General features: G+C 37.4%; 1 long non-coding RNA gene across 1 annotated transcript in view; it reads right to left on the bottom strand.

Annotated features, from left to right (window-relative positions):
• Positions 1 to 1,133: 1,133 nt before the first annotated feature.
• LOC147574863 (uncharacterized) overlaps positions 1,134 to 12,115 on the bottom strand; it is a 121,171-nt gene continuing 110,189 nt past the window's right edge. The window contains exon 5 of the long non-coding RNA XR_015243322.1: positions 1,134 to 1,356. This is a non-coding gene — a long non-coding RNA (uncharacterized LOC147574863). The remainder of the gene's footprint in view (positions 1,357 to 12,115) is intronic.

Here is a 12,115-nt window from a genome sequence, read left to right as displayed (position 1 = left end):
CTTCCCTGCTCTGCCTGCTTTCCTCAATCCTTTATTGGTTTTTCCATAATATATCATTTGCATTTGAATCTTTATATTAGAGTCTGCTCCTGGGAAACCCAGCCTATGAAAATAAACTACCTCAATGGTTTCTGTTGGGAACTAAATGAAAGATTATTATACCCAGGAATGGTACTGACCACATAACAGGCCTTTGATAAATGGCAACTACTATCTGTTCTTGAAGAAGGGAGCTGAAAGTCTTTTTACCTTTGCAGCCTTTTATAGATCTAATTTGGAGCCCACCTGATGAAATACACCTGATAAATACAGTTCTTGGCCAGGCAAAGTAATGGTTTCTGTTCCTTTCTGAGCAGGCCCCCTGTTGTAGATAATATTCTCCTTCCCTCTCCTGCCTACAAATATATATATATATATATATATATATATATATATATATATATATATATATTTAGAAGATAAATACCATTGGCTTTGGAGCCGTGTTTATCTGAATTTTTAATTTATTTCTGCCACTTTTCCTCATCTGTAAAAGAGAGGGAAAAAAATCCCACCAATTGTGCTGAGTTGTGAAGATTACACAATGTTTATTGAATCAGAGACAACTCAGTGTGTTAGTTAAGAGCAAGGATGCTGAAGTAAGACTGCCTGGGCTCCAAGCTCTGTTTCTTGCTTATTGTATTAGTCAAGGTTCTCCAGAGAAACCAAACCCACAGGAGCTAGCCAGATAGGTGATAGATGGATAGATAGATAGATAGATAGATAGATAGATAGATAGATAGATAATTATGAGCAGTTGGCTCACACAACTATGGAGGCTGAGAAGGTCTGGTCTGGACTGGTCTTATACACAATAGTATAAGCTCTGATCTGATTCTGAGTCTGAAAGCAGAAGACTATCGTCACAGCTTGAAGACAGGCAGAGAAAGAATTCTTTCTTACTCAGCTTTCTATTCAGGCTTTCAACAAATTAGTAAGGTCCACCCTTGGCATATAGTAAGTACTCAGTAAATGTTAGTAAAATGCCTCTCTGGCAGAGAGTAAAAATCCAGAAAATATTCCATCCTTACTCCTTGGAAGTAGAGAATGAACACAGCAACTATAAATTTGAAAACTACTCCCTTACAGACATCTTGAAGAGAATGATAACCAGAATTTTTATTTTTTTGACTACGGAACAAGAATAGCGGGTTTAATGTTAAAGCAGCACACGATACTTGGTTTAGAGACATAGAATTCCAGGCTGTAAGTATCAGTAGATGTTGAAATGGACTGAGAAGGTGGTGGAGTCTCCTGTTTTTGGAGGTCTTGAAGAAATAACATCATGTGTCTGGAATAGCTTGGGTCTGGTTTTTCCTAAAGGTAAGAAAAAGAGGGAAATTACAACCTCCCCCCATGTTTCCCTCTGTTAATTTCATCTCTTCAGTTTTCAGAGATTATAAGCAAAAATATTAGAATTCCCTTTCCCTAACCATGATTTTCTTTCTCTGTGGGATTAATATTTTTTGAAATAAGTCAGGAAATATCTTTTTTTTTTTAACCAGAGGGTTACCCTGCCTACCACCATGAATAGAGCAAACAACACTTCAGGTTATTGTCCCAGTGCTTGCCATCACAGACACCTCCTACAGGTGCTGCATTCTCTGTAACACGGTGGTTCTTCAGGGACTTTGTATTTGTTTTGTGTTGTTGCAAACCACTGTCCGGATCTCTATTCTGAGATGTCTGCAAATGCCCTTATGTCATGTGTATTTTGATGTGCTATACTGATGAAATTTAAAGATTTTTTTTTAATCATAAAATAGGATTGTTGCAAGGATGTTAAAACAGGCTTTCAAATTAGAAGGGGCTCCCACTAGCAAATATGGAATAATTTGAATGTCAAAGTAAATAATGACTCTAACAAATTATAAACCGCTGAATAAAATAGGAAATCATAAATCTATAATTAATTTACAATCCTAATCCTTAAAACAACTTTTTAAGCTATTAGTATGCCCAGGGGCACCTGGGTGGCTCAGTTGGTTAAGCTTCCAACTTTGGCTCAAGTTATGATCTTGTGGTTCATGAGATCTAGTCCCACATCGGGCTCCTCACTAAAAGTGTGGAGCCTCCTTGGATTCTCTCTCTTGCCCTCTCTGTCTGCCCCTACCCCACTTGCCCATGTGTGCTCTCCAACTCTCAAAATAAGTAAGTAAAAACTTTTTAAAAAGATATTAGTGTGTGGTAACTGAGCTCAGAACATTGAAGTTATTTTTCCAAGCTCAAACAGTTGCCAAGTGATAGTCTTTTTTTTCCTTCTGTTTTTTAGAAACATTTCAAACTTACAGGAAAATTATAAGTATGGCGCATAATTATAAGTACAAAAAAACTCTTTTCTTCCTGAACTATTGAGAACTGTTGACCTATGTTCCATCACAGTCAAATGCTTTAAAACAGGGACATTTTCACACAAAACCACAATACAACCATCAGTATCAGTGGCCCCATTAGGCAAGTAGAAAGAAGCACCTGCACATAATAGACATTCCGTTAATATTTACAAATTTCATCTGAACAAAAGATAGGTAAAATGTAAAAATATCCATTCCCAAGCTTAGGTATAATGAGTGAATATCTTAAGAACAATGATTTTTACAAAACATCTTGCAAAGACTTGTTCACTCATTTATGGGAATATATATAAATAGGAAACATATGCAGTAAATCTGCATATAGATATTTCTTTTTTTCTTTTGCTTTTTTTTTATGTTGAGACAGCACAGGCACACACACAAGTAGAGGAGGGACAGCGAAAGAGGGAGAGAGAGAATCCCAAGCAGGTTCCATGTGCAGCACAGAGCCCGACTTGGGGCTTGATCTCATGACTGTGAGATCATGACCTGAGCTGAAATCAAGAATCCTACACTTAACTGACTGAGCCACCCAGGAACTCCTGCATATAAATATTTCATTCATTAAACCTCCAAATTAATGTCTAATTTCACAAATATAAAGATGCAGAAGTAAAGATATGACAATAATGAAAGATACTGCCATTTATCTTATGGACAATTATACACATATAGATACACGTATAATATCATCTAAATATAAGCAATTATAAATTGTGACTATATTTTTGTCTAAAATAAATAGAGGGTAAAATACCTTAACATTCCTGGACATTTAACAGATCTATCCACACTTATAAATTGACCAACATCTTACATTTCTTAAGGTACCAACATTTTCATTTTGTCTGTCTGGGTTTTATTGTTGTCAAATGTATGAAGACGTTTTGTAATAATAAGTGAAGACTTCAATCTATAGAAAACAGTAAACCATTAAAAAATTTCCACCCAATTGTACAACTGCCAATTAAACTTTGGTAATATTTCAGAGAGGCAGAAACAGTTACATAATTCCATGCTCATGAAAATTCCTACTGGGCATGAGCAAAAGCAATTTTTCAGGCACTTATAACCTCATTATTCTTTAATATTTAAATTTATATTCAGTGAATTTTCTGCATCCAAGTGTCAGCTTCATTCATGTCAATATGCTGGATGCTACTTCATTTCAAACAGAACGGGGTTCCTGACCGATATTCAACAAAATCCTCTACAGCATTTGTCTGATTACTTGTTTCTTACACAAGCTTAAAAAAAAAAAAAAAAAAAAAAAAAAAAAAAAAAACCTACCTTAGTTTCCATTCTTAGACATCACACATTCTGAATTCCCACAAAACCCAAAGTACACATGCACGTACCACATAGAGTGAAGGGAAGGAGGGAGAGGAGGTGGGAGTGAGAAAGTCAGAATTGTGATGCCCAAAGGGTGGCTGAGAATGGAAAGCCATAAACAACTTTACAGTGAGAAACATAGATCCCACCCTAGATCGTTTCTCAGAGGATCCTCAAAATACACCATGTGGAAAGTCATATATGGAGTCAATTTCAAACCCTTGGAACAGGTCGGAGAATAGATGACAAACATGAAAGGAAGGAGAAATGTACTGGAAAACAAAGAAAAATCCTGCAAGCGCAATTAATTTACTAGGAGAGATGAACAAAAAAGTCAGCACAATCCGTAAAACAAATCTTCAGAAATAAATTCTAAGTCAAAATCAGAAGAAACCTATATAAATTCCTCTGATCTAAGAAGTGTGGATTGCACCTTAAAAGTCGCAAACCTCTCTTAAATACCTATTTATGTATGTGTGTTTTAATTCCTCCATTATTTCCAACAATTTTCATTATTTGGGGGCAGACTGGTCTAGAGCAGTATTGTCCTTAAATATAATTTAAGCTGCACTTATAATTTTTTAAAGTTTTTTTTAATGTTTATTTCGGGAGAGAAAGCACAAATAGGGGAGGGGCTGAGAGAGGGGGGACTCAGGATCCAAAGCGTGCTCTGTGCCAACAGCAGCGAGCCCAATGAGGGATTCAAACCCATGAACCGCAAGACCATGTCCCGAGCTAAAAGTTGGTTGCTCCACTGACTGAGCTACCCAGGTGCCCCTGCATGTATAATTTTAAATTTCTATTAGATACGTTTGAAAGAAAGCAAAAGAAACAAGTGACATCAATTTTAATAATGTATTTTATTTAACCCAATATATCCAAAATAATACCATTTCAGCATATAACATAAAATTGAGATATCTTATATTTTTTATCATTACCATCACTTCAAAATCCAGTATGTGTTATAAACTTAAAGTCAGCACATCTCAATTTCACAGTAGTCCTATTGGCCAAAAAGATCATATGGATTTTTGATGTCAAGGGCCTGCTTTTTTTAAAGACTATTTTTTCAAGCAGTTTTAGGTTTACAACAAAACTGAGAGGAAGGTACAGCGATTTCTCATTAACTCTGCCCCCACACATGCATAGCCTCCTCATTATCAACATTACTCAACAAAATAGTATAATTTTTCACCAAAGATAGCCCTATATCGATACATCATAGTCACTCAAAGTCCATGGCTAAACTTAGGGTTCATTCTTGGCATTGTACATTCCACGAGTATAAACAAAAGTATAATGACACATATCCACCATTATAATATCATACAGAGTATTTTCACTACCCTAAAAATCCTCTGTGCTCTGCAAATTCATCTCCCTCCACCCCCAAACTCCTGCCAACACTAATGTTTTTACTGTCTTCATAGCTTTGCCTTTCCTAAAATGTCCTAGTTGGAATTATTGTGTGTAGTCTCTTCAGGTTGACTTCTTTCACTTAATAATTTGTATTTAAGTTTCCTCCACGTCTTTTCATGGCTTAATAACTCATTTCTTTTCAGCACTGAATACTATCCCGTTGTCTGGATATATCAGTTTATTTCTGCATTCAATTACTGGAGGACATCTTGCCTGCTTCTAAGATTTGTCAATTATGAATAAAGCTGCCATAAACGCTTGCACGCAGATTTTTGTGTAGACGCAAGTTTTCAACTCCTTTGGGCAAACACCAAGGAAAACAATTGCTGGATCATATAGTAAGAATATGTCTTCTTTTTCTAAGAAACGGTCCAACTGTCTTCCCAAGAGGCTGTTCCCTTTTGTATTTCTACCAGCAATAAATGAGAGTTCCTGTTGCTGTACATCCTCATCAGCATTTCGTGTCAGTGTTCTTAATTTTGGCCATCTTAATAGGTATCTAGTGGTATCTCATTGTTGTCTTAATTTCCATTTCTCTTAAGTTTATGATGTTAAGCACCTTTTCATGTACTTATTTGCCATCTGTGTCTCTTTTTTGATGAGGTGTCTGTTAAGGTGTCTTGGGCCAATTTTTAAATCAGGTTGTTTATTTTCTTACCACTGAGTTTTAAAAGCTCTTTGTATATTTTGGGTAACAGTCTTTTATCAGATGTGTCTTTTGCAAATATTTTTCCCAAAAACTATTTTGCAAATAATTTGTCTTCTGCGTCTCCTAATATTGTCTTTTGCAGAGCAGAAGTTTGTGATGTTAGTAAAGCCCAGCTTGTTAACTGTTTCTTTCATGGTTCACATCTTCAGTGTTACATCTAAAAAGGCATCACCATACCCACATCACCTAGATTTTCTTCTACGTTATCTACTGGGAGTTTTATAGTTTTGCAGGTTTAATCCTTTATAAAGTGGTAGGATTAATTATGATTACCAATCAAGTATGCACATGTCTCTACAAAGAAAGACATATAACCAAATAGGAGTTTATTTCATTACCTTTTTTCAGAATTTAGACATCAATTTTTTTCTTCACGTTCTCATCTAAACATGATGCAAGGATTGATGTATAAATGATTAAGTGAGTGAATGAAGGAATATCAGAAACATTAATTTTTTTCACAACAGGCCAAGATTTTCTGTTTCATAGCTCTTCATGCAGTAGCCTGGAGTTTGGTGCATTATTTGCAATTATCTCGTTTCCAGTCATTGAGACATCGTCCTTTTTTTTTTCGTTTTTCTATGATTATAGTTGCTAACCTACATGGTCATACTCTAAGGTTTTATTTTCTTGCTGTAATCTATTGTAAATCTCTTTCTCTCTCTTTTCCTCTCATTTTTTCTCTGACCCTACTGTAATCACCCCACCAGCGTAAACACTTAAGTAAATTGGATTCCCAGTATGGCAAACAATCTATTTTTTAATAAAGTGGTATAATAAAATTTTACTATTATAATTTATTATTTTTAATATATCCTAGAAGTTAAATTAAGCCATTTTGATAAATAGATCCATGGGAAAGTTTCAAGACAAATCCATTTTATAGCAAATGCCGATTTTTAATAAAGTGGAGTAATAAGCCCATGAAGAAGAACCAATCAAGTAGCAGAAATGCAGTATATAATGCAAATTTAGGCACTTGTACTAATAGTAATGTACATTATAATAATTTAATTTTGTATTTTGAAAGAAACAATGATTATTATAGGTAAAAGAATCTACATTTTCTAGGTATCTACCTATGATGTAGGTACCATAATACTATAGCATTAACTTATATAGAACTTAAAATCTATAAGATAGGGCCCCTACTATTTTGTAGGTATGTTCAAGCCACATTAAACATGTGATCTTTAAAATTCATTTAGCAAGGTCCTTAGACCACAACTCAACCCTAAATGTTTTGGAAACCTCAGAAAATTACTATTTAAAAGTTAGTTGTGGTGGGGGGGGGGCACGTGGGTGGCTCAGTCAGTTAAGCATCCGACTCTTGATTTTGACCCAGGTGATGATCTCATGGGCTCATGAGTTTGAGCCCCACATTGAGCTCTGCACTGAAAGCTCAGAGCATACTTGGGATTCATTCTCTCTCTCTCTCTCTCTCTCTCTCTCTCTCAATAAATAAATAAATAAATAAATAAACAAACAAACAAACAAACAAAGTCACTGGGGTTATCTATACATCAACATAGAAGAGACCTCAACTCTTCTTTGTGGAAGGAAACAGAAACCCTTTGTTGTAGTTATGGCATGGGGGAGAACCTCTTGAATGAGCCATAATTCTGCAAATGTAAAACCATCACACACATATTTTCTTTAGGGAAAAATATAAAATATTCACTGCCATGAATGCTATTTGGCAATGTAAATTGCCCTGCATAAACTGTGTTTCTGCAAGCTGTATTCCTGGATGGTGTGTAGATTAAAAAAATACTATTGCTCATTGGAATTGTATATGTTCTTAAGTAGCTCAAATAGGAAGTATGAAGCTGAAATAGAGAGAACTACGGAAAAAGCATACAGATATGGCTTTGCCCTCAAGCTACTATTCATTGACTTAAAAAAAGTATTTGATCAGACTCAACCTGCTGTTGATGATGATGATGTTGATAGAACTGATGTTCTATACATGATGTCATTTAGAGGGAATAATCCAAATGCACTAATATTGTTATTTTATTCAGGCCATTAAGTAAGACTACATCCATTTTGGTTAAGACAGACTTTCTTCAATGTGATTTGATATTGGGGTGCCTGGGTGGTTCAGTCGGTTAAGCAACTGACTCTGATTTCAGCTCAGGTCATGATCTCACGGTTCATGGGGATCAAGCCCCATGTCACGCTCTGCACAGTGCAGAGCCTCCTTGGGATTCTCTCTCATTCTCTCTCTCTCTCTGCCCCTACCCTGCTCATGTGTGCTCTCTCTCTCTCTCTCTCTCTCCTTCTCAAAATAAATAAATAAGCTTTAAAAATGTGATTTTATATTACTATTGTCAGTCAACCTGGAAAGAGGAAAATTCTAGGGACAAAAAATGGAGATTGGGAAACACCTCAGGCTGGGATGAGAATGAAGTATTTTCATCTCTCTGGGCCTTGGCGTACCTGGTTCTTGGACACAGAACAGCCACTCTCAAGGGAATTCTCTTTGGAGAGGGTAAACTGACCCTTACTACCTACCTGGGAGCCAGTCGACTTATAAGCATCAAAATGCTCATCAGACCTTCCTTGAAAATTCTCCTGTGAACTGCAAGAGTAGCTATGTTCAAGAATACTTTTAAATTCATACCATCATGGCTTCCTTCCACCAGATCCAAAACTTTGTTAAAAATTGTAGCCTCGCTCTGTGGATGTTCATTTTATGCTTAGAACGTGGTCCCAAAGGGACTAGTCCCTCACAGAGCACCTCTCAGAGCAGCCGCCAGCAGTGTTTTGTGTGTTGAATAGCACTTTCGAGAGCGTGTGCAGGAGCAGAGGCACTCCACCACGCTAATAGGTCTTACTTTAAATTTGTTTCCTTCTCTGAGGGTACTCAAGCCTGCCCAGCAAGACCAGAACATTTCCTTAAAGACTGGCACTGCCTCTCCCTTCAGAGACTATTTCACATCTTTCCTCTCCGCAAACCCTCCAAAACCCCTCTTCCTCCCTGCTCACTCTTAAATAATAACCTTCCCTTGTACTCCACTGAGATAATAGAATAATCAGATGGAATTGTCTTCAGTTTCCCCCAAAATGAACATGCAGTCACTGCTTTCTCTTCCCCTACCATGAAAGACCAGTCCTTATCTATCAAATGCCAGCAGAGCACCTGTGTTCTATAGACATCCTGTCTTGGCTTCTCAAAGATTTCACTGTGGCAAAGATTCCCCCTCTCTCCAAGACCATCAATTATTCTTCTCCAAGGATTATTAACATTGAAAAGTATACAGGTTCTGGATCTGCCATTTGGAAAAAATAAACAAACAAACAAAAAAAGTTTTTTTTCCGGACCTTTCATGTTCTGCCAAAGAGTGTCTCCTTTCTTTACTTCATTCAATAGCCAAATGTCTGGAAATACTTATCTATATCCATTTTTTCAGGTCCTATCTTATCTTCACCTCACTTCAACTGGGTTTTCACTCTTTACGTCAATGACTCAATGAACTAGCTCCTCAGGATCTTGTCAGTGATCTCCATGCTGCCAAATTTTGTAATCCCTTCTCTGTCTCCTCTCGCTGCACTTCTTAGCCGTACATTCAAACACTCTTACCTTTTTAAAAGCCTTTTTTTGTCTTGAGTCCAGAACATCATACATTATTCCATTTTCCTCCAGCTTCATTAATTCTCTTTCTCAATATTCTTTACTTTCTTCTCTTCTTTAGCTGACTTCTAAATGTTAGCGTACTCTAGGGATTGATCCTATAACCTCTTCTTTTATCTCCCATTCATATTCCCCAATAATTCATCCACATCCATTGCTTTAAATACTATATATATTTTCATACCTCTCAAATTTAAATCTCCCATCCTCTCTAAACCCTAGATTTCAGGCTGTATATCTAACTACTTGACATCTTCAATAGTAAGACTAGTACCAGCTTATGAAAAACAGAACTCATGCTCTGTATCATACCCGCAAGCCACTGCCAGAAAAAATATTTTTAATGTTTATTTTTGAGAGAGAGAGAGAGAAAATCTGAAGCAGGCTCCAGGCTGTCCACACAGAGCCCAACGTGGGGCTCAGGCCCACAAACTATGAGATCATCATCTGAGCCAAAGTCAGACGCTTAACCCACTGAGCCACCCAGGCGACCCCTCCTATCTGAACTACAATCATAGCCAAAATATTTTCCCTATTTCCACACTTGTACTCATATTCTTACACATCCAGCAGCCAGAAGTTTATTGGTTTTTTTTTTTTTAACGTAATTTTTTTTAAGTAAATTAGATCATGTGGTTTATCTGCTTAAAACATATCAATCAGTATCTTCCAGTCATTCTAATTGCCCTTTGATGTCCTGCAGGGACATACATAATCAGGCCCCTGCGCAATTATCAGACTCACCTTGTACTACCTTACCCTTTCTCACTGTTTCAGTTATACTCCCTGTGATTTATAATGAGAAACATATATTTAGTCTTCATCCCTCATTTCTGGCACAAAGCTCCTAGAACCCTTATAAACAATGAGAATGACAAAGAGTGTTTTTTGTTATTTAATGAGGTGTCCTTTGGAAAGCCCCTAGGTCATCTAAGGATTGGGGCTGGCCCTAGAGGAACCAACCACATGATTAGAGGGTTGGACCCTTTAGTCCCACCCACCTGACTTCCATGGAAAGGGGGAAGGGGCTGGAGACTGAATAAATCACCAACGACCAATGATTTAATCAACACTGCCTATATAACAAAGTCTCCATAAAAAAAAAAACAAAAGGACAGAGTTCAGAGAACTTCCTCACTGGTGAACACATGGAGATCCGGGAAGAGTTGTGTGCAAGGAGAGGGCGTGGAAGCTCCGTGCCCTTTCCCTATACCTTGCCCTATATATCTCTTCACATGTAGGTTGACTCATGTCCTTTGATATCCTTCATTATAAACTAGTAATCTAGTGAGTAAACTGGTTTCCTGAGTTCTGTAACCTGTTCTAGCAATTAATGAAACCAAAGGAGGGGGTCATGGGAAGCTCTGATTTATAGCCAGTCAGTCAGAAGCACAGGTAGCAACCTGGCATCTGAAGTGCAAGATCAGGGTGGGACAGTATCGAGTGTTATGGGACTAAACCCTTACCCTGTGGAATCTGATGCTCTCTCCTGGGTAGATAGTGTCAGAATTGAGTTGAATTGCAAGACACCCACCTGGTGTTGATGAAGCGCTTGGTGGTGTGGGAAGAAACCCACATGTCAGAATTGATGACCAGAAACATAGTCCTCTTCCCTCAGTTGCTCTAACTCCGTGGCTCTTTCTCAAAACTGTCTTTGTAGCTCCTTCAATCTGGAATGTCCCTCCTCTACTTCTGATCTTCACTTAGTAGGCTCCATCTCACCATCTAGGTTTTAGCTCAAATGTCAACTACCTATCATCTCTAATGTTGTTCCTCTATAACAGCTTGCTAGTCAATTTCTACAGGATTTCTCTGCTTTATTTCCTTCAGAGCATTCTTATCCTTATTATGTATCTATTTGGTCTGACTCCCTCACCCCTCACCTGCAACAATCTGTAAGTTTCTTTTTTTTTTAAGTTTACTTACTTTGAGAGAGAGAGAGAGAGAGAGAGAGAGAGAGAGAGAGAGAGAGAGCATGTGTGCATGGGGAAGGCACAGAGGAGAGAGAATCCCAAGAGACAGCTTGGGCTCTGTGCTGACAGCCGAGTCCAAAGCAGGTCTCAAACTCTCAAACCTGGGGAGATCATGACCTGAGCCAAAATCAAGAGTCAGACACTTAACCAACTGAGCCACCCAGATGCTCCACATAATCTATAAGTTTCACGAAAACAAGGACCTTGTCTGTCCTATTCAGCAATAACCCATGTGCTAGAAAAGCTCCTAGCACAAAATAGGTATCAATAAAAATAGTTGTTATATAAATGAATATCTTGGGAGCTTGTCAAAAAAGGACAGAATGAAAAACGTGAATAAATCTGTTCTTAGCCCATGTAAAAGAGAACCTGGTGTCATTTCCAGAAATAATTAGAGCATGCTTTAAGGGGATCTATCATGTCAGCGTTAACTCCACCATCATAACATGGATATGAAAGGAAATGGACCTCATTTTATATTCACAGACAGCGAAAGCCTGGCTATACCAGTTATATTTGCAACAATTCAGGCAGGTAGATGTTATTATCTCTACTTTAAAATAGCAATATGAGGCCCAGAGAGATATAATAATTTGCCCAAATCCACATAGCAATTAAATGGTAAAGCTGGGATTCCGACCTCTGTGTG

The sequence above is a fragment of the Puma concolor genome, chromosome D4 (assembly GCF_028749965.1).
Source record: "Puma concolor isolate L17-30 chromosome D4, mPumCon1.1.hap2, whole genome shotgun sequence".
NCBI lineage: Eukaryota > Metazoa > Chordata > Mammalia > Carnivora > Felidae > Puma > Puma concolor.
Note: the sequence above shows the minus strand (reverse complement) of the source record. Positions and strands in the feature narration are given on the sequence as shown.